The sequence below is a fragment of the Apus apus genome, chromosome 2 (assembly GCF_020740795.1).
Source record: "Apus apus isolate bApuApu2 chromosome 2, bApuApu2.pri.cur, whole genome shotgun sequence".
Taxonomy (NCBI): Eukaryota; Metazoa; Chordata; class Aves; order Apodiformes; family Apodidae; genus Apus; species Apus apus.
In genome coordinates this window covers 113,027,735-113,047,329 of record NC_067283.1, presented here as the reverse complement: position 1 = coordinate 113,047,329, position 19,595 = coordinate 113,027,735, and the positions used below count along the sequence as shown (strand labels likewise).

At 41.3% G+C, this 19,595-nt stretch overlaps 1 protein-coding gene across 30 annotated transcripts in view; it reads right to left on the bottom strand.

Moving 5' to 3' along the window:
• The window catches only part of DTNA (dystrobrevin alpha), a 230,251-nt gene that overhangs the window by 113,680 nt on the left and 96,976 nt on the right, over positions 1-19,595 (bottom strand). For 2 of the 30 annotated variants that reach the window (XM_051612643.1, XM_051612647.1), the window contains one exon: positions 17,148-17,236. The exons of 27 other annotated variants lie outside the window; for them this stretch is intronic. The gene's annotated coding sequence lies outside the window, so the exon portion shown is untranslated. Of the gene's footprint in view, positions 1-14,809; positions 14,827-17,147; positions 17,237-19,595 lie in introns of those variants that run through there. One more of the 30 variants, XM_051612648.1, reaches the window with a different exon arrangement.

Here is a 19,595-nt window from a genome sequence, read left to right as displayed (position 1 = left end):
CCTTTTCTCTTCATCTGTCTTACTGTTGCAGGGGGTGGTGGCACCAACTTGGGAAGGGCTGGAGCTAACCTGAAGGGCACAGGAAGCTTGACAACACATCTGAAAATCCTTCTCAAGACCCACCGGAAGGACCTGATATAACCCACTCCAGCTTGGCTTTTCAACTCAAAAATGTCCATCTCCAAACACTGGAGAGACAAAGGATCATTCTGTCCTCTCAATCCATTGCCTACTGACTCAGATTATCAGTTAACTCTATTTCAGCTTTTCTAATACCTGCATTTCTCTACAGATGCCCAGAGGCAAAGGGTACTGAGGAATTAGAGGTGTGAATTCATTTCCAGAGGCACTGCAAGGGATTTAACAAAATCTATTGGGTAAATATTTACCTGCAGGCCTGGTTCTAAGCAAGCCTGTGGTAGTGTCATTTTACAACACAAATGAGTTGAAAAGGGGATTTGAAAGAGCCAGAGAGGCTTTACTCTCTAGTTACAATTTTATTTTACTTATTTATTTTATCAACAATTTTGCCACTCAGTCCTAATTGTATAGGAGCCAGAGAACACTAATAACTTTGCTTCAAACAGACTTACATCCTGTGAAGTGTTGAAATACTTGGCATAGAAAGGCCTTTTGGTGGTGTTTCTTGTGTACACCTGATTTATCTGCAGCTGAGGATAAACACTGAAAGAATTTCCACTGGCAATCTCCAACACCAGGAAATTTGTTTGTATAAAGTGCCAGTCATTCCTCACTATATCAGGAACAGGCTGTTTAAGGCTGTATCATCTAGTGCACAACATCACAGAGACTTGGGGGAGGCAAAAAAACACAGGGTAGCACTTCTGGAGCTAAGCATCTGTATGTCAGTCACACGAGCTGGCTACAACAGCAGGGCTTCACAGAGAAGAAGCCCCAGAAGGTCCCTGAGAAGCCAGTGTGGAGCAGATCCTACTCCAAAGTAACAGCAGCCCTGGAAGTCTTTCAAATGCAGTTTCTGATAGAGTTAGTCTGCCTGCGAAGGTTTTAACATAGCAGTCATAGAGCTATAAATAACCTGCGGGATTAATAAGGTCAGTATAGTGAGGGCAAGAAAACCATAATAGGATCCTTTCAACTTTAGTTTCATCTAAGAACTGGCATTAGGAAGAAAACCAATACGTACTTCAGAAAATCATGTTAGCCTTGTAAGAAAAATACTCAAGGTTGAGACTCAAATAGCTAAAATTCAGCAGATCACTTCAGACTGATCTGCCATAATTGTACTGACTGAAATGGTGTCACTGTCTTTAGGAGGGAGGCTAGAAATCATTAAAAAGCTTTAGAAGTCTGTAAGATTATAAATTTATAAAACTGTAAAAATACATATGCATAAAAATTATAAACTAATGCACTTTAAAAATGGAAGAGTTGGAGAATTAACATTTTTAAGCCCTTGGAAGTTGCTGTATCTGTCAGCAACAGTTCATGACATCAGCTGGATTCTTTGACAGTGTCAAAAGCTCAGATCTTGGAACATTTTTGTGTGAGCTACTCTGAAGATGAGGAATACTGAGAACCAAATCAAATGCTTCATATTTGAATGCTTTCTGTTCACATCTAAAATTTCAACAGAAAACCTAAGTATGAACATTAAATTTAAAAAATCCCACCACTTTAGCAGACTTCAATAATATATTTGCTGGAATCAAAAAGATTTATCCCATAATCTTTGTATTGACTGCTCAGTTTTTGATAAGGCAGAGTAGGAAAAAACCCCAAATACAGTACTCTCTCAGATGTCCAAAGAAAATGTGTTTCCATTCGCCTCATGCACACCAAACAAACAGAGTTCACAGCTGCACACATTTGGTTAGATCAGGATAAAAGCGAGTTTGTTTTATATTTGTTTCCTTAACTGCAAACATTGACTGCAAAACAGGTTAACACCTGAAGGTACATGGGATAGAAAACCTTTTAAGATTAAACCTTTTCAGCTCCCTATGGGCAAAAGCTACTCAGAATAATCCCTTCTGCTATATCCTTATCCAGGAAAAAGATTTCTATGCAGATTTCCTGTCCTTCTAAGGAAGATAAAGCATCTGGACTGGCTGTCTCAGTACAATTTTATTTTTACTTGTTCTTGGAGTCATGGCTCTATCTGCAACAAATGCAAATGTCAGTATATGCATCAGTTTATTATTATATTTATAGGGGAAAAATAGAGGATTTGGAGAGAAAGAGACTTCTGCTTACTCTTCTCAGCCTTTCTACAAAGTGACTTTAAAAAAGAAAAATGTCTTTTCATTCTTTTTTCTCAGTAAACAGTTCTCCTGTATTCCAGGCAGGTAATTGTGTGGGAAAGTAAACGTCTGCTCTTTAAAATAAAGGGTTTAGGCTTTTTTTCAGGGGCCGAGCCAAAGTCTGGCTCTGAATGATGAAGAACAGTCACTTTGGGAGATTTGCGTTTGAGAGCTCCTGGCCAGAGTTACCATGAGTACTGAAGCAAAATATTGTGGCAAATTTCTCTTGGCTGGAACAAATGCTGTAAATTTTATTTTGAAAACATGGCATCCTGGTACAACTCCTACTTCCTCCTTAAGGACATCAACTGTAAAATGCAATAGCACTTGCTCCATTGCTTGAAGGCTCCCCAGCAATCTCCCTCATGGTCAGCACCTGGAACTAGACAGACCTGGCACTAGTTCCTGCTCCTCAGATTTCCACAGAAAAAAGGGCAGAACAAACATCTGTCTGTGCAAATAAACAGTTTTTAAAGTGAGAAGCCATTTATTTTGACTACTGCTATGGCTTAGGTAGCTGCAGCCTTTCTCCCTTAAGTAGATACCAGATACACTGTTTTAAGTGTCAAAAACTGCAGCCTGCACCTGTCTTATGGAAAGTATCTTGCACTGAACTTGAAAGCCTCGGTAAATAAGTCTGAAATGTCTCCCTGTAAAACAGGGAGTTGAAGTGTGTTGAAACCTAGCCGGAGTTTTTTGCTGCAGCCCTGTCAAACGAAACACCCTCTTCTTCAGGAACAAAAGGCATTCGCTGACATACACAGCCATGCTTGTCCTGCACCAATTAATGCTTCTCTGCTGCTGGCATGACGTCTTTCCTAAAGGTTGTGAACTTTTAAGTGGTTCTTTTCCATTTAAAGCAGAGAAGGGAACAGAAAGGATGCATGTGTTTGCCTGTGAAAAAAGTAAAAGCTCTTCATCTTCTATATAGGGTTTAATCCCAGTTCCACTTAAATCAATGGAAAGGCTTTCATTGACTTAAATGACAATGAGGTCAATTTTGCTGAGATTTCACCTATGTTTAATTTTAGCCATAATGGCTCGTGTTTTCAAAAGTAACCTATGATTTAGGATACCTCTATTTCTGGATATATTGTAAGAGGCTTATTAGGTGTCTGCCTTTCACAAACAAAGAGACCTCATTCTTCCCCCAAAAATAAAGCTGAGCATTGAAAATAAACATGATCTTCTGAAAACAGAGTATGTTTGTCTATTTTGTACTGTTGCAGTGTTAAAATTAGAATGCTGCAAGGTTAAATTATAATGTTAACAGATTCCAAATCAAGGGGGAGCCAAGACAACACAGCAGCAACATCAGAAACAACAATTAATAAGCAATGAATGACAGCAATGTGTGGATCCACAGTCACTTCTGTTTTTTAATTCCTGTAAGATTCTCAATGAAAAAAGTGGCATTTGTTATAAATGACAGAATCTTGTTCATCCTTAAGTGGCAGATGTGAAATACTCACCAATGGGAGATTTTATGCATCATTGTATCAGCTCATTTTTTCCACATCTTTATCCACTTTAGATAATTTTGGATATAAATTATATGCTGTTTTACAAAGATAGAAAAATTAACCTAATGACCTTGACGTAATAATTTCAGTCAATGATTCCAGTGAAAGCAGTCTATCCCTTAGCTGTCTACCCTTAGCTGATAGGAAAAGTGTGTCTACCAAACAGTGAATACAGAAAAGAGGATGAAAAGGCACACAGATTGCATGGGACGCTGCCAGAACAGAAAGGTTTAAAATACTGGTTATTTTTATGCAATATATCATGGTGGGGAAATTCTTCTTCCTGGCCTGCAGGTGTTTTCATATGCTGATTTTTCATCTGATACAACAGGAATTTAAAGGGACATGGCTCTAACTAGCAGTAGCTCACATGGTCCTGCCCTTTGTGAGGAACTCAAAAGCCAGATGGAACACGTTTAAGACAGCAGAGTCACAGTCTGTTCTGCCTCCAGCACACCAGTGGGACCTTTCCATATGCATCCTACCAGCTGCAGTAGAAGGGAAGATGGATCAGCATTTTCCCAGGTAAAATGCACTTACAGCCTTGGTATTACTTCCAAAAAGATGAGAGCTTCAGAAACTGGAATGGGACTTCAGGTTTTTACTATCCCCTTCCAACAGTACAATTGCAAAATATTAATGTCCTGGAGTTAACCCATGATCAGAAATATCATCACGAAGACACATATTCTCTCATGTGGTAGCACCTAATTTAAAATACACTACGTAGAGTATTTTATTTCTATAAGAAAGTATAATTTACACATAAAACTTCTGTTTTATGGGAAAGGACAGGAAGTTCCAGGCAAACAGAAAATTTCTAGAATCATAGAATGGTTTGAGTTGGAATGGACCTTGAAGATCATCTAGTTCCAACTCTCATGCCATGGGCAGGGACACCTCCCACCAGACCAGGTTGCTCCCAGCCTCATCCAGCCTGGCCTTGAACACTTCCAGGGATGGGGCTTCCACAGCTTCCCTGGGCAACCTGTTCCAGTGTCTCACCACCCTCACAGGAAAGAATTTCCTCCTAATGTCTAAACTAAATCTCCCCTCTTCTACTTTGATGCCATTACCCCTTGTCCTATCACTACATGCCCTTGTAAAAAGTCCCTCCCAGCTTTCTTGCAGGCCCAAACAAATTATTTTTTTTTAATTATTATTTTTTAATCAACAGTTAAGATTGTTCTAACATTGTCCGTATTCTATTTACAAGTTTGTACGATCCTGGGTTTTGGCAGAATTCAAAATATATAGATGCAAAAGGGAATGAAAACACTTTCTGCTTTTTGTCTCACTATTTTCAGATCTGCAGCTGTTCTCTACATTGCCCAGCTACACTCTGAACTGAGGAAAATTTTGTGAGCTAATACTAATTGTACTGGTAGACTGCTAATTAAAATCCATATTTCCGAAGCTTTAGAGAGACAAATGGGAACAGAATGGCCTCGCTGAATTCTGAACTGGCTTTCTGGAAGGACTTATTTGAACTTGGCCCAAACCTTAAGGGCCTGGGATGTTCTGCTATTCAAAACCTATTTCTGAGCTGCAAGATCTATTTCTGCACCTAGCTGATACATTCTCTACCTTACAGAAAAACAGACTCCTACAATTTCAATAGTTTTAATTCACTTCTCTTTCACCAGCTCAGCTATATGTGCTGAGGTGTGCCTCTTGTTTAACTGAGAAGGAGCAAAGAGCAGGTTGGAAAAAGAGCCCCGCAAAGAAAATGCTTCGCTGTTGGCCATACGCAGTCTGAGTGTGTTGAGCCACAATTTCCCTGCAAGGAAGATCCTCCCCTCTTCAGCTTTTGGCTTACAACTCTTATTTCTGTTGTAAAACACAGCAGATTAGCATGTGTTCAGCATAAACCCAGGCATTTAAAGAAAATGGAGGTGAATAATCTTTTTCCCCTGATAGCTGGAAGGCTGTTACACTTATCCAAGCCTGCAGCCATCCAACCCCAGTGCAGGTCTGAGCTGGTGATGCTCCAGCTCATGGGACTCTGCCTTGATGCTTTGCCCAACCCAGCGTGCTCTCTGGTTTGGAGGCACAAGGTTTCCCACCGCAACCAGCTCTGCTTTCTTTAAAACCATTAGAAGGTCCCTTGTGCCACAATGATTACTCTTATGCACTTAAAAAACCAAGCCTAAACTAAAATGAATAATTATTTCATTCTGCTTTTAGTCTTTGGAGTTGTTTACATGTTTTACAGATTTTCACATTATCAGCTGGGAGAAAAAAAAACTACTAATGGCTAGCTTAAAACATACTCCTTTTTCAGCTTCTAATCATGGCTCAGGATTACTACATTTTCCTGCATTTAATATACCAATGTAATCAAGATCATTCTGAAAAGGAGACTCAGCAGTGAGGTGCAGGAACAACATGAAAAAGAAGGCATGGCAGGAGCTGGTTTCATATCCTTAGACATGTTGCAGCTGTAAGAGGTTTCTTCTTTTACAAGCAGGTAGTCCCCTGTTTATGTGCTCATGATCCCCCGCCACCACCTCTTCTCATTCATCCATAGATTTTCCTTTCCAAAGATCATTGTTCAGTGTTCAAGGTGCAAGTACTGCACTTCTTTCCTTATCCCTTATTGTCTCTCAGCAGTTAAGGAAGGAGTTTCCAGGTCTCTAGTACATGAACACATAGGAGTATTTCAGAAATAAGTGTTACGAATTTCTAGGGTACGCCTCCACCACCCTTTTGACAGCCTTCCTGAGGCTGCCCTCTAGACATGAGCCCAGATCTGGTGCTAAAGCCCCCAGCACCTCCACAGGTCACCTCTCAGATCAGGATTGATGCCAGCATTGCTGACAGCTCAAAACTCACTTGGTGCCTGATGGGTCACCTGGAGAAGCTGTTAACCCTCAGTAGTCCAGCAGTGCACATGAGGCAAGCATGTAAACTAGAGGCAGGTGGATGAAAGTGCCCACTTTGGTCACACCCTCTCCTAAGAATGGCTTCTCTTCAGGAGTGATGTGGGCTTTCACTATGAGAAAGGTCTTCCAGAGGGAAATCTTGGTTTCAGTACTTTTTCCCAACTGACAACAAGTTAGGTGCTGGGCTCTGGCAACAACTCATTGCAATCAGATACACAGGACACTAAGCAGGTTGTTTTATCAGGCACAAAGCAACAGCATGGAAGAGTGTGGGAGAAGTAAAATTAATATATCTGAACTAAATCAACAATTGGCCCTAAGCAAAACCTGAACATAGCTGCAGCAACAATGCTGACAACAATCAACATTCACAGAGAGTTGTTCGGGGAACCAGTGCTCCCTGAACATCAGAAAAAACTTGCCACTGAAGACAGGAAAAACAGAAGACAAGATATACCAAAACAAAGGGAATGTAAAGAAGCAAGGATTATCAGGGATGAGAGCTAGTAAAAGAGATTCATTGCATGAATGTTGAAGAACAGATTTGAGGGAAGAGCATCTGGCTGTTAGAAAAAGGAATAGTACAACAGAGGCAAAAACCTGCATATACGTAGTGAGGATAGGGGAAGAACAGGATGAGGGGAGGAGAAGGGAGTGGAAAGGCAGAGAGGGGAAGGCAGTAAGAATACTGGAGGAGTAGGGAAATACAGTGAACACACAGCCTGGAAACTAAGGGGTACCTAGCAGTGCCTTTCACAATAAGGTGCTGGAAGTTTTTTCAAAGTCCACTGAAGACTCTGAATTGTACTTCTGTACACAAAGTTTTCGGAGTTTGACAGTTCGGTTTCCAACACAGAACAAACACACTAGGCTCCCCATGTAAAACCTGAACAATGGGTATTTTTGGTCAGCCTACACATGAACAAATGTATCATGAGACAGTGCAGAAGAGAAGCATTAGGGCACCTCGCATCTCCAGGGTGACTGCTGATGTGGCAGCAGTGTGTGTGCTGCTTGAGGAAAACAATGAACAGCTGACAAAATCAAACAGTAACTCTTTTGATTAGAGGCCAAAGGACAAGGCTTTGTTTCTCAAGCCACAAAAGGCAGCACATTTAAGTTCTCTGAACTGACACAGTTAATTATAGGGTGGGATAATAGTTTTTGAAGAGAGTTATGCCACACTTGTAGCAAAGCTGGAGGCATCCTGACCTTTGCATCCACCTTGCTGCCCAAGAACCTACCTACTGTCTCCTCTCCTGCAATGCCACTGAGCTGTATAGACTCACAAAATCATGTTGGGGGATAAAAGTGCTTTTCCCGCTCGGCACAAACTGGTGGCTTTGGTATGATACCATCTCAGCATATCCACCAACTGAGGTAGATGCTAGAATGGGCAAAACAGCTAGTAAAATCTGAGGAGAGGTCTGAAGAGAGGTCTGAATGTCAAAAAGCTGATGAGGCCTAACTGGTAACTTGCTAAAGATTAAAACTGACATACCTTCAAGACCTCAGTACTTAAGTGCTTAGGCTTGATTATGGAAATCCTGTCAGAAAACTAATATATGGGATAAAGTAGAAATTAAAATAGTCCATCTATTAGATATTGAAAAGAAATAATCTATTTGTGTTGCTATTTAAGGCCATAACATTTCCTTGAATAGGAAAGGATGCTATCATTTTTTTAAGGTTAGACTTTTAAAACATAAACTTTAAAATAGTCTAATTAAAGCACATTTTTAATGTTTAAACATATTCCAAATAACATGTGTTACTCCTTATTTCAGAACATACTGCAGGCACTTGCTCTCTTTAAAAAAAAACATTTATGTTTGTAAAGACCTAATCTGATTAGTTTAACTTTGGTGTTACTATTGCTCTTGAATTTACTCCCCAGCTTGGGGATACACTTCTTCCAGAGGAAAAAAAAGTCTTCATTTGACTGTGCTGTTAAATCAGGCACTCTAGAAAAGCCAACTAACTGAAATATGGCTTCCTCCAGGAAAGCCAGAATGAATCACTGTTTCCCTTTCCTGACACCAGAAAAGCCAGATCCCTCTTCAATTAAGGAAAAGTAGAATAGACAGATTTCTCTAACATCTCTTCCTCAAGAGAATTTTGCTGGTCTTAAAAAATCCACAAAGACAAGAAAGTCATATATATGGTCATGTTCTGTCAGGCAGAATACCCTACCAGCATTTGCTGGCCCAAGCATTTGTACAATTTACGCTCTTTCTCTTGACATCTTTGAAGATTTCACTGTGCTCATAAATTCTAATGAATCCTAAAAGAAACTGGTGACTGACAGAAAACCGTAACAAATTTGGCCTTTGGCTACAGAAAACTGTTCCTTGTTTTGGAAATGCAGTCTTACAGACTATAAGGGTTATTAGCTGATATTTACCTTTTGAATACAAGTACATTTGTGTGTGTGGAAACACATGCACAACTTTTTTTGCCTTGGTTTTGTAAATACGCAGTTAAGTTAATAAACATTTTAGCTGAAACAAATTAACTGTGTCAGTGCAATATTTCATTTTCAATTAACCTTTTAATTTAAATTTTCATCTGCCTACTTTCAATATAATTTAAAGCTGGTAAAAATCCTAGAAATCTTCAATGTAAGTGGAAGACAGCCTGACTGGAATGAGAATAAACTCTTAGGTGAGATGCCAGCAGTGATTTCCCAAGCAAATTGACAATGAGGAAGTGTGACGCATTTATGAAGCCTAGGGGTTATAAAAAGAAAAAAAAACCCCTACCCTTTTTTTCTGCTTGGCTATGCTAACTTCAGCAGAATTAACGACCAAGATGTTGCTAGTTTTCCAGTATTAGCATTCCTCAATGCACCCTCGGCTTTGCTGCCATTATCAAAGGGTGCTTGGAAGTCTAATCTGCCACTTCTCATTCTAAGCAGCATTCCACATAAAAATACCCGTAACTGGAGACAGCTGAGGGGTTTTTAGTCTTCACCTTGTGATATAAATGTGTGAGAAGTCACATTCTTAATTAAAGTTAGTAGGTAGGTGGCACTGTGCCTCTCAGCCCTGCAAATACAGTTGCTTTCAATCCAGTGTTCAGTTGCAACTTGCAGTGAGTGTGGGATGGTCATCCTCAGAGCCAGCCAGAGTTACTTCAGCATCTTAGGAGATGAGGACACCATTTGGCACAATTAGTATGCTACCTGTTTGGTAAAACAAAGGGGAGACTTGCAGTTTGTGCCTGTTTCATTCTTCTTGATCCAATGTGGTAACACTTCTTATATCCCTTATGTTTAAAAAAAGACCTTGTGGCATTTAATCTTTTCCTCAGTATTTTTTTTTTTTAATCATAAAACACAAAGTAATTAAACCTAAACTCAACTATTTGTGTCTAATAACACAAAGCAAGCATACAGGACTCACTTTAAGTGTGTTTTTGAGTATGTCTGTGTGTCTGTGTGTATATGCACACACAAAAGCACACATATGAGAGTTAGATTACATGGGACAGGCAGGGAGGGAGAAGGAGCCTTGTAGATTAATTAATTAGTATAGCCTGAAGCTGACAGAGAAGGTATTAGAATCACAGAGAGGAGCTTTTCCTTAGCACAGAATCTGGATGGGAGCTTCAAGTCTTTGATGTTCAGAGCCACAGACTAACTCAGTGCAGGTTTATCGGGACAAATCTGTAGGAAGAATTTATGCTCTCTTTCCACTCAAAGACCTAAGATCTCCACAAGCCAACAGATGCTCTACACTGTTCATTAAAGGAGCTGTTTTCTCCTTCTTTCACAGGATGCTGATTCCTCACTGACTGTAATCATTTGTGCATATTCCAAAATTAGTCTCTTAAGTTTTAGGGTCTCTGCACTATATGCCTGCCTTGACCCTCTCAGAGAGCTCTTCTTTTGGCTGTATCTCTACTGTTCCAATAGGAAAAGAGGATCTCTCCTCAGAATGTCTCAGAATTTGGCATTTTTTCCTTAAGAGACTATGCTACTGGAAACAGGAGGCTGAACAGACTCCTTTGCTCTGCAGTGAACAAAATAAGTTCTCCATGGTTCACAGCTGCAGAAAAGAACATGCAACGAGCCAGAAAGTAGAGCAGCTCTAACATCTCATGACTGTTCTGTAGCATAGACTCGTGATCCATGAGTACTGGGGACTTGGCAATACTGAATGCAAGCTCCTCAGAGGAAGAATTATAGGACCATAGGCAAATGTGGCCAGGTGGTAGCTTTACATCTCTCTGAGGCATTCTAAACAAGCCTGCCTTCCTCGTTCAATGACCATGGCAGTCCAGCAGCCAGTGCCTAATTTTCCCCAATTTGTTGAGTGGATTTGACCTGTTTCAGAACACCCTTAAAGCTGAAATGGTACTGGAGCTAACCCTACAGGCATCCAAGATAAACGCCCTGATGCCACAACCTCTTGTGCTCTATGAAGAACTGAATCAACTTTTCATAGGGTAATTTCATAGCTGACTTCATTCCAAAGAGAACAGATTTCTTTAATACTCCACATTGAATACTTTAAGTGGCTGAAACTTTCGGTCGTAACTGGCCTTGAGAGCAAAGTTCCTGCATGTTAAGCAGACACCCTGGACTGCTGTCAATACACCCACCCTTGATCTGGGCTGTGGCCCTGGAGATGCTAGTGCTCTCTTCGGAAATGCTTTTGCCTATCTTGATTTGAGCCAGATGAACATTTGGATGTGGAGCCCAAGCTCCTAGAGTTAGCATCTGCTACTGTAATCATCCTTGTACATATTTATCCCTAGAAAAACATCTCAGCCATCTGATAGCTGAATGAGGGACTGGCCTGCTCCTACTAGTGCACATATTCCTAAATCAATTAGTCACTGCAACTTGTTCCATACTGGAATTTTGCCTACATTATTATTTGCATACAAGGCACATACACATCACATTACATAGCCTTAAAATTTGGTGTCTGTTTTGATTCCTAGATCTCTTTCTTCTCAGAGGCTGACACACAGGCGTGTCAGTCTGGATTGATTAATTTTGTTCTCTCCAGTGGAGTCAGTTTAGCCTTCTATCTGTTTTCCATGAATCCGAAACTAGTAAAAAATGATTTCATTAATAATCTGTAGGAGTGGGCAGATAAGATCTACGATAAATCTGTTGACACAATGAGTGAGGTATAGTTTTAATGCTGGGTAAAATCTGACCAGCAAAATCTTGCAGAGGAATTACTCTGATAGTACAGTAGGACATTTTAGCAGTTTTCCATTACTTTCTTTGCGGGTCCTTGTACAAGAGGCACACATATGTTATAAAGAATTATTATTTGTTTTACTGCACCTTTCCAAAATTTCAGTTAGCACTGAGTATTGATACACTGTGCAGTCTGTAGACATACCAAACACCGCCCCTTGTTTTAGAGGTTTTATTAAAGATTCAGTGGGATGAATGAGACAGTAGAAAGTAAGTAGAGCAAAAATCATAGGGAAAAGGTTCATATGTCCTCACAGATCCTAAAAAGGGACAAAATGTGATATTAGAAAATACAGTATTCTTCCACAAGTCATGACCAGGATTGTCACCTTTAAGAACATTTGTAGAGCCTAATGTGAGTCAAAAAAAACCATGCAAAGGAACACCCTTTGGTGAAGGAAACTACCTTTTACTGACAGTGGTCATGTTCCTTCCTTTCACCAGGCTTCACCGAGAATATGATTTTCCATACCCATATTTCCATAATCTCTTACCTTTTGCTACTCTAGCAAACATGACTGTCTAGGTACTCTTTTCTATTTGCTGTTGTTTACTAATGAAGCCCCTAAGACTCTCACTTTGTTTTCTACCTTCCTTGTAATAAACTATCACAGCTCTGATTCCAAAGACAAATGAAACTTATGGAGAGGAAAGTATTTATTAGAGGGTGCTTTGTCTCCTTTTATAGATTCCTTAATTTTTGAATTCTCTGGACAAATTCACCCCTAGTGCATCTCTGTGACAGTCAGTTAGAGGAGTGTGTTAGTTATACTGTGCTATAAATCACTTGCATCTCTGGTGCCTTATGCTTTGAGCCATAATGGATGTGCTTTACCAGTGATAAAGAGCTCTTGGGTGTTAGAATTAGATTTTTCATTCACTCAACTGAACAAGGTCTCTAAATCTAGACAGATTAAGCTTCTTTGATTGCTTAGATAATTTGATCTGGATTTTCCTTGTTCTGCTTGAACTGGTGGAACCATGACTAAATCACAGTCCTACTTTGCTTGACTTTTTACTTGTGCAGCCAATCTTCCACTTCAAAGATTTCCACCATTTCCAAATCCTCATTTGCAAGAATACCAGCTCAGCTCCTTGCAAACCTGTCTTATTCAGGGATCATTAATGGGCTCCTCATTTATTAACTTCTTTATTTCAAAAATTCTCTCTGGGAGCTGATGGGGCAGGAAGCCTGCTTTTTTCTCCACCTCTGTTAAAGTCACCCCATTACAGCCAGAGGAACCTCATTTAAATTTGAGCTCTGATAATGCAGTACCTAAAAGCACACTTGTTCTTTGCATGTGGCAAAGCTGCCTACAACTCAGATTTGGTTTAGTTGTACCATAACTCAGGCTGTTGCTTCTAGCCACTAAAAGGGCTGAGTGAGAGGGAAAGGCTGACCTTCACCACCCGTCTTCAGCTTCTACAGGAATGCTTTCAATTTGCCTACAGTGGCAATGTGTGGGCTTTTAAACACTGAATCACCAAGGAGATAAATCTAGCTGGAGAAACAGCAAGGTCACTTGAAATCTTTTACTGAGACCAGTAGAGAAAGACTGCATTTGCACATCCCTGCTACGCCCTATGTTGAAGTAGTGGGCCAGGCCATTTTTTTCCTTATATATTACTGTTATCAGTCTACCATTAAACATACTGGAGCCTTTCCCATGGAGTGGCTTTGCATACACATCTATACTGTGTGTCTTGTGCTTTCTGACAGAACCAGGGAGTGGATAAGCCTTCAGCCTCACCATCGTTCCTAAACCAACATGAAAAGCACTTGGATTTCTGCCTCTGATTCTTGCTAAATGTGTAAGCAGAATCATCTGTGGAGCAATTTTTGAGGCTCTTATCCACTTCCGAAACTCTCAGGAGAGAAAAGCATCTATTTGGTGAAACAAACAGAAGCCCAGTGGTAAGGAAGAAGTACATTCTAAGTTGCAGGTAATAGAAAGTATTCAAAATGTTTGGAAATGCCTCATGGGAAGCAGGAAAGGTAGTGAGCCATTTAACTTGAATTTCAGGCATGCTCTCCACCCTCTCCACTACTGTTTTGGTCCCTCAGCTTATTCCTTTTTGCAGTACTGTTGTTTTCCCCCACCTAATGGATGCTACATGAAAGCCTGCCCCATTTAACCTAGAAATGTGTAAAAACAAACAAACAAACAAAGATGCATAGGGAACATGGGAGAGTAAATAGTGTCTGGGTTTTTTTTAGTTTGATATATGTCTGAATAAACAGGTAAATTCAATGCTGACATTAATTATTTCTATTTATCTGTATATGGATGAATGGTTAACAGGGTAAAAACCAGAACATCCTGTGGCACTGTTTACTCTTTCATGTCCTTCAGGTGCACTGAAGTTTGCTAAACTGCATTAGCAAAACGACCAGACTTAGGAAGGCAGTATAAAAGCTGAAAGAGGAAATTACACAAAAATTCAAAGAAAACTTAGGCACACTGATGCAGCTGATTGGGAGGGAGGAAAAAATGCTAATAAATGCTAAAGACAGCAGATTGTTAAGAAGTACTGATAATAAAAATCACTAGGTAGGTAAAGCCCCGGATTCTGACTGACAAGGGAGATATTCTGAACCACAGTACAGATAAGAACAAAACCAAAACTTGTTTAATACCTTAAAGTAAGGTTGAAACAACAGCAAAAATCTACATACATTTTTTGCATTGATTTGAGGGCAATCACCTCCTAAACTGTAAAACTGGACTCTGCAGCAAGAGTCTAACAGTTTAAACCACTGTTAAGGTATTCACATCACCACATTAACAAAGTAACTTTAAAACAAAAACTTGGAAAAACTTAGAGAAAACTCTCTGGGAAGCTGTGCTGACAGACTGAGGAGGGCAAGGTCTCAGGTTAGTCGATGCAGTTGTGCCTTACCTGGTTCTGCAGTTTAATATCGCCACGCGCCCCTATTCCTTTCCGCTGAGCACAACATGTGCTGGGAACTGGAGCATTTGACCTTCCCCAGCTCTCCAGCAGAAACTCCAGTGTAACCTTTACCTTCAGCAAGGAGCTGTGCTCATTTTCCCCCTCGTGCTCCGAGTAGAGCAATCTAATACACCTCATCATGTGGTGTGTTGCCATAGCAGCAATGAATCCAGCTGCTGCAACACAAAAGACTGACAAAAAGTTGGAGGTTTTTTTCCTGTCCACCCACCCAGTAAAAGTCAGGGTTGTTTTCTTGCTCAGCAAATCTAATTCAGATAGACTCCTGCCACCTGCAAGAGCGAAGTTGTGGCAAAGACTAATAAAAACACAATTAAACTGTATGTTTTGCTTTGGGGGACTCGGGGTTTATTTTTAAGAAAACAAATGAGTTAATACTGTGAAATCACCACTGATCCCTTAAACAGCTGATCGCCATTTTTCTGTTCTTGCCATTCAGTGGTTTCAGAATTTAGGCCCCTATCTCCATAGGAATTGCAACCACACAGTCTTGCTCAACAGACAGAAATGCAGCCGTATAGCTGCAGAGCCAGCACAGGTGACAAACACCAGATTTACGCTTTCAGAAACAAAACAGCCATGCACTTCCAGCCTCTTGGCCTACAAAAAAACTTTTATAAAATTGTTCACTTGCAGAACAGAGTTGTATTTACCTATAAAATGCTAAATAATCATTATTAACACTGCCCTACTGCATTAAACATGAGTACTAACCATATCAGAGCCTTTTTAGTTAAACATTGATGCTTTACAGCTCTCCAATGAATTCTTGCATTGCTGAGACATCTTAGTAATAACATTCAAATCTGCCTTGGGAATTGTACTAGTGTACATGAATTACCTCTAAGGTCCCACTCTCTTAACTCCTTTGAGAACAAATTCTTCCCACAAAGCAGGGTCATAGTCTTCCTCCAGCAGTTTCAGCAGACAAGAAAGGACTGAATGTACAATGGAGCCAGGCCTTTCACCTGCAGGAAGTTTTTTCAACAGCAGGGACTAAACCGGCAGCAAGTTGATACGTGCCATGTGAACTGCGCCAGGCTTCTCTGAAGCCTTCCCCAAAAGCTGCTAAGTGTTTACAGTCGGAACAACTGTTTTTTGTTTCCAAGAGAAAAAGTCTGTCCAAGTTGTGGAAGATACTATTGCTCCAGGAGTGCCTTAAGTAAGAACGTAATCCTGCAACTGCATAACTAAAAGGTCAGCTTTCTACTCGGTTTTCCACTTGTCTGAATGTGATGGAAGATGCAGAAAAAAGCAGCCTCTACTATAATGGATCTCAGCCCAGCCTGTTAGAGAGTCCAACATAAAAAGAAGATAACTACTAATCCATTGTCTCTTACTGCTTTATGAGTGAACTCTGGCCAAGTTTACCCTAATTTCATACAGGACCTGCAAAGCTGTTTGTGAAATCTGTATCTTACTGTAACTACCAGCAACGGTTGGCTTAGGAATTCACAATATCCAGTTTTGTGAATGTACAGAGTTGCAGCTGTTTTAATAGACCTCTGAAAATGGAAAACAGCCATGCAGGCTCCTGGAAGTGTCACCTTACTTTGCCTTCATGTAGGTATTTATTTATTCCTTTCTAAAATTCTGCCTGGTGTTCTGAATACAGCAACAGAACACATGGTGCAAGAGGATTCTCCTCAGAACAATTTCCACAATTACTCAACACATATCCTCTTAATTGTTACCACAGGTGAAGTTTTTTTCCCCAAATACTGACTATCAGAAGAACAGATAGGCCATAAAGCACATCCTGAAGTTCCATAATGGGACTGAGTTTCAGCTGTTACACAGTTGTTTGCAGACTCTGTGATAAGTACTTTACACACAATTGCAAAAAAACTCCAAAGCTGAAAGGCAAGAAAACCTTCCATATATGTCTACTCATGTTACTGTCTGTCTTGTTTACTTCTACTGACTTAACTCTCATTGCTGTAAACAAGAAGAAAAGAAAAGGTATTAGGGTAGCCTAATGGACTATTAAAGGAACACAGGCTTTTGAAAGGCAATATTCTTCTCCCTGAACCAAAAAATGATCCAGGTCACCCAGCTGAAGCTGCAGGGTGCAGCCCCAGTGGAAGCCTCCCTGCTACCTGACCAGAGGGCTTTCCCATTCAACTTGACTTGCAGACATACAGCACCTGCTCACTGTTTATAGAACGGCTGACAACACAAAGATTTAATTTCAATTAAAGCCTTAATTTCAATTATTCATATCCACTCTGGTGTCGCAAGACTAAAAGCAGACTCCTGTGTCACTCACTATTTCACAGTCTTTATCTCTTCTGCTGTGTTCACCCCCAAACCCAGTTGTCCATCACTCCTACAGGCTTGTAGTGAACTTCAGAGGACCTGCAGGAAAAGCATGCCAGTTTTAGAAATTGTGTTTATCAGTAATAGGGACCAGCCCTGAACTCCTTTGCAACACAGGCAGGCACCTGGAATGTGCTCCTAAGGAGGGTGGGAAACAGTTTTCAGGTGGCACTTAGTTTTGTACAGAAAGGGTTGGGCATGGGTTGAAGTATCGTCGTGTACTTACTGTTCTGGAACACAGTCAGTTAATACACTACCTGGAAAGTGCAACAGGGGATTGAGCCAATGTCAAATGTACTGAAAGAAAGGTTATTCTGCCTTTCTTTAAAAGCCTGTTGACCAGGGGCTGCCTTACACAGATGGCATCAAGACCTTTCAGACTTGTAAGACAATTGGCTACTTTTCCATCAAAATATTTTATCATGAGAAATACTACTGAGCCTTCTACAGGTCTCTCTTTCTACTGCTGTGAGATTACCGATCCTCTCACACAATACTCAAACCACACAAATTAAAAGTAAAGCCTGGCCCCTATGAGAAACGACTCCCTCTGGAGTAACTCAGACTGCAATCCCTTTAAAACGTGGTGTGAGTGCAAGAGATGAAGTAGTGGCACTGCTCCAGCACTTCCAAAGCTGAGTAGGAACCAGCACAGGGAATCACATCTCTTCTCGCTGTCACCACGTGTCTGACAGACAGTGTGACTTCCTTCATGCTGCCTTCATGGCATCTCTGCCCTGCGCTTCGGTCAATAGGCATCCCTACTGCTGCCCAAATAGCTGCAGACCCCAGGAGATCACAAGACACTAAAAGCAAACAGCTGTGGTTGGGTCTGTTTGGTGCCTGATTTCTGAGCCTCAGATGCTCACAGTTCAGGATTTCCTTAATATAGAGACCAGCGCTCACTCTTCTTTCCCCATTTAATTCCTTTCACAAGGAGCCAGAACTATTAATCACCATCAACCCAAGCCACATCCTGGCTGAGCCAGCCTCTGTGCCTCAGCAGGGCTGTGGGCATGGGACAGGGACACCCAGCTGGCTCCTGAGGGTGTCAGCAAGACACTGTGCCAGGTCTGGCCTCTGGCCTGTCACGTTGGACCCAGGCAAGTCCTCATACAGCCGCTTGTTGGTTGTCACCACCAGGTGATCCTCAGAGCTCCCGGGTCTTACAAGCCCCAACAGCATGGGTTCAGCACAACTTTGGAGAACCCATGAACTCCATGCAAGCTGGAGGGCGGGAGGGTACAGACAACTCTGCAGAGCCCAGCCTCTGCCTGGCACAGCTGTGGCTGCACTGGCACTAACAGGACCGTCTGGACTCAAGCTGACTCGGGTGCCCTTCTCAAATTAATGACGCCTCAGGCTGAAGCACAGGAAATACGATGCAGAAACATTTCCACAAATATTTTATTCTGGTGGTGCTGGGAATGTGGTGTGCAGAGACAGGAGTGAATCAGAGCAGCTTGGCATGCAGGGACACCCATGAAGATGATCAAAGGCTGGAGCACGTCTTCTACAAAGACAGGCTGAGAGAGTTGGGGCTGTTCAGCCTAGAGAAGAGAAGGCTCCAGGGAGACCTTACAGTGGCCTTCCAGTACCTGAAGGGGCCTACAGGAAAGCTGGGGAGGGGCTTTTTACCAGAGAGTGACAGGACAAGGGGTAACAATTTTAAACTGAAAGAGAGGAGATTTAGGTTTGACATCAGGAAGAATTTCTTCACCATGAAGCTAGTAAGATACCAGAATAGGTTGCCTACGAAGAAGAGAGGAAGTGAAGGGAGGGAGGAAGGGACTAAGGGAGGGAAGAAGGGATGGAGGGAGGAATGGAGGAAGACATACATAATTTCCAGACTCGCTCCCATAATTATTACCTCTTCCCCAAGTTCAAAGTGCTGGCTGTGAATGACCTATAGGAATGGGGAGGTTTGACCTGCATTCCCCATGCTGCCACAAGCATCCTTTTCCATGCAGGACTGCTCACTTGGCACCAATCTGTACAATCCCTTTTTAAATACCAGTGAGTCACTCATAATTTTTACTCACTCCTCTGAATTATTTATCTCTCCCTTCATTAAGGACAACCTACTGGATGCCACAAAGCGCTGTCAAGTATTTGCCATCCATGCCAAGATTTTGTCAGGTCTGGCTTCACATTTTCTCTCCACCTTGGGTGCTTGATGTGTTTGTTCTTTGCCTCATCCTGTTGCCCTTCCAGGGAACAGTTACTATGACACTGAACACAAGGCCAGCAATCACCATATGAAGCAGCACTACAACCCTCAGAAGAACAAATGTTTGAAGACTGGACCATGACTATGCAGCAGAAGGACAGCTTGAGCACTTCCAAAGCATTGGAATAAACATGAAAGCCCAAGGGGCCAGGGAGCAGTTTGATGAAA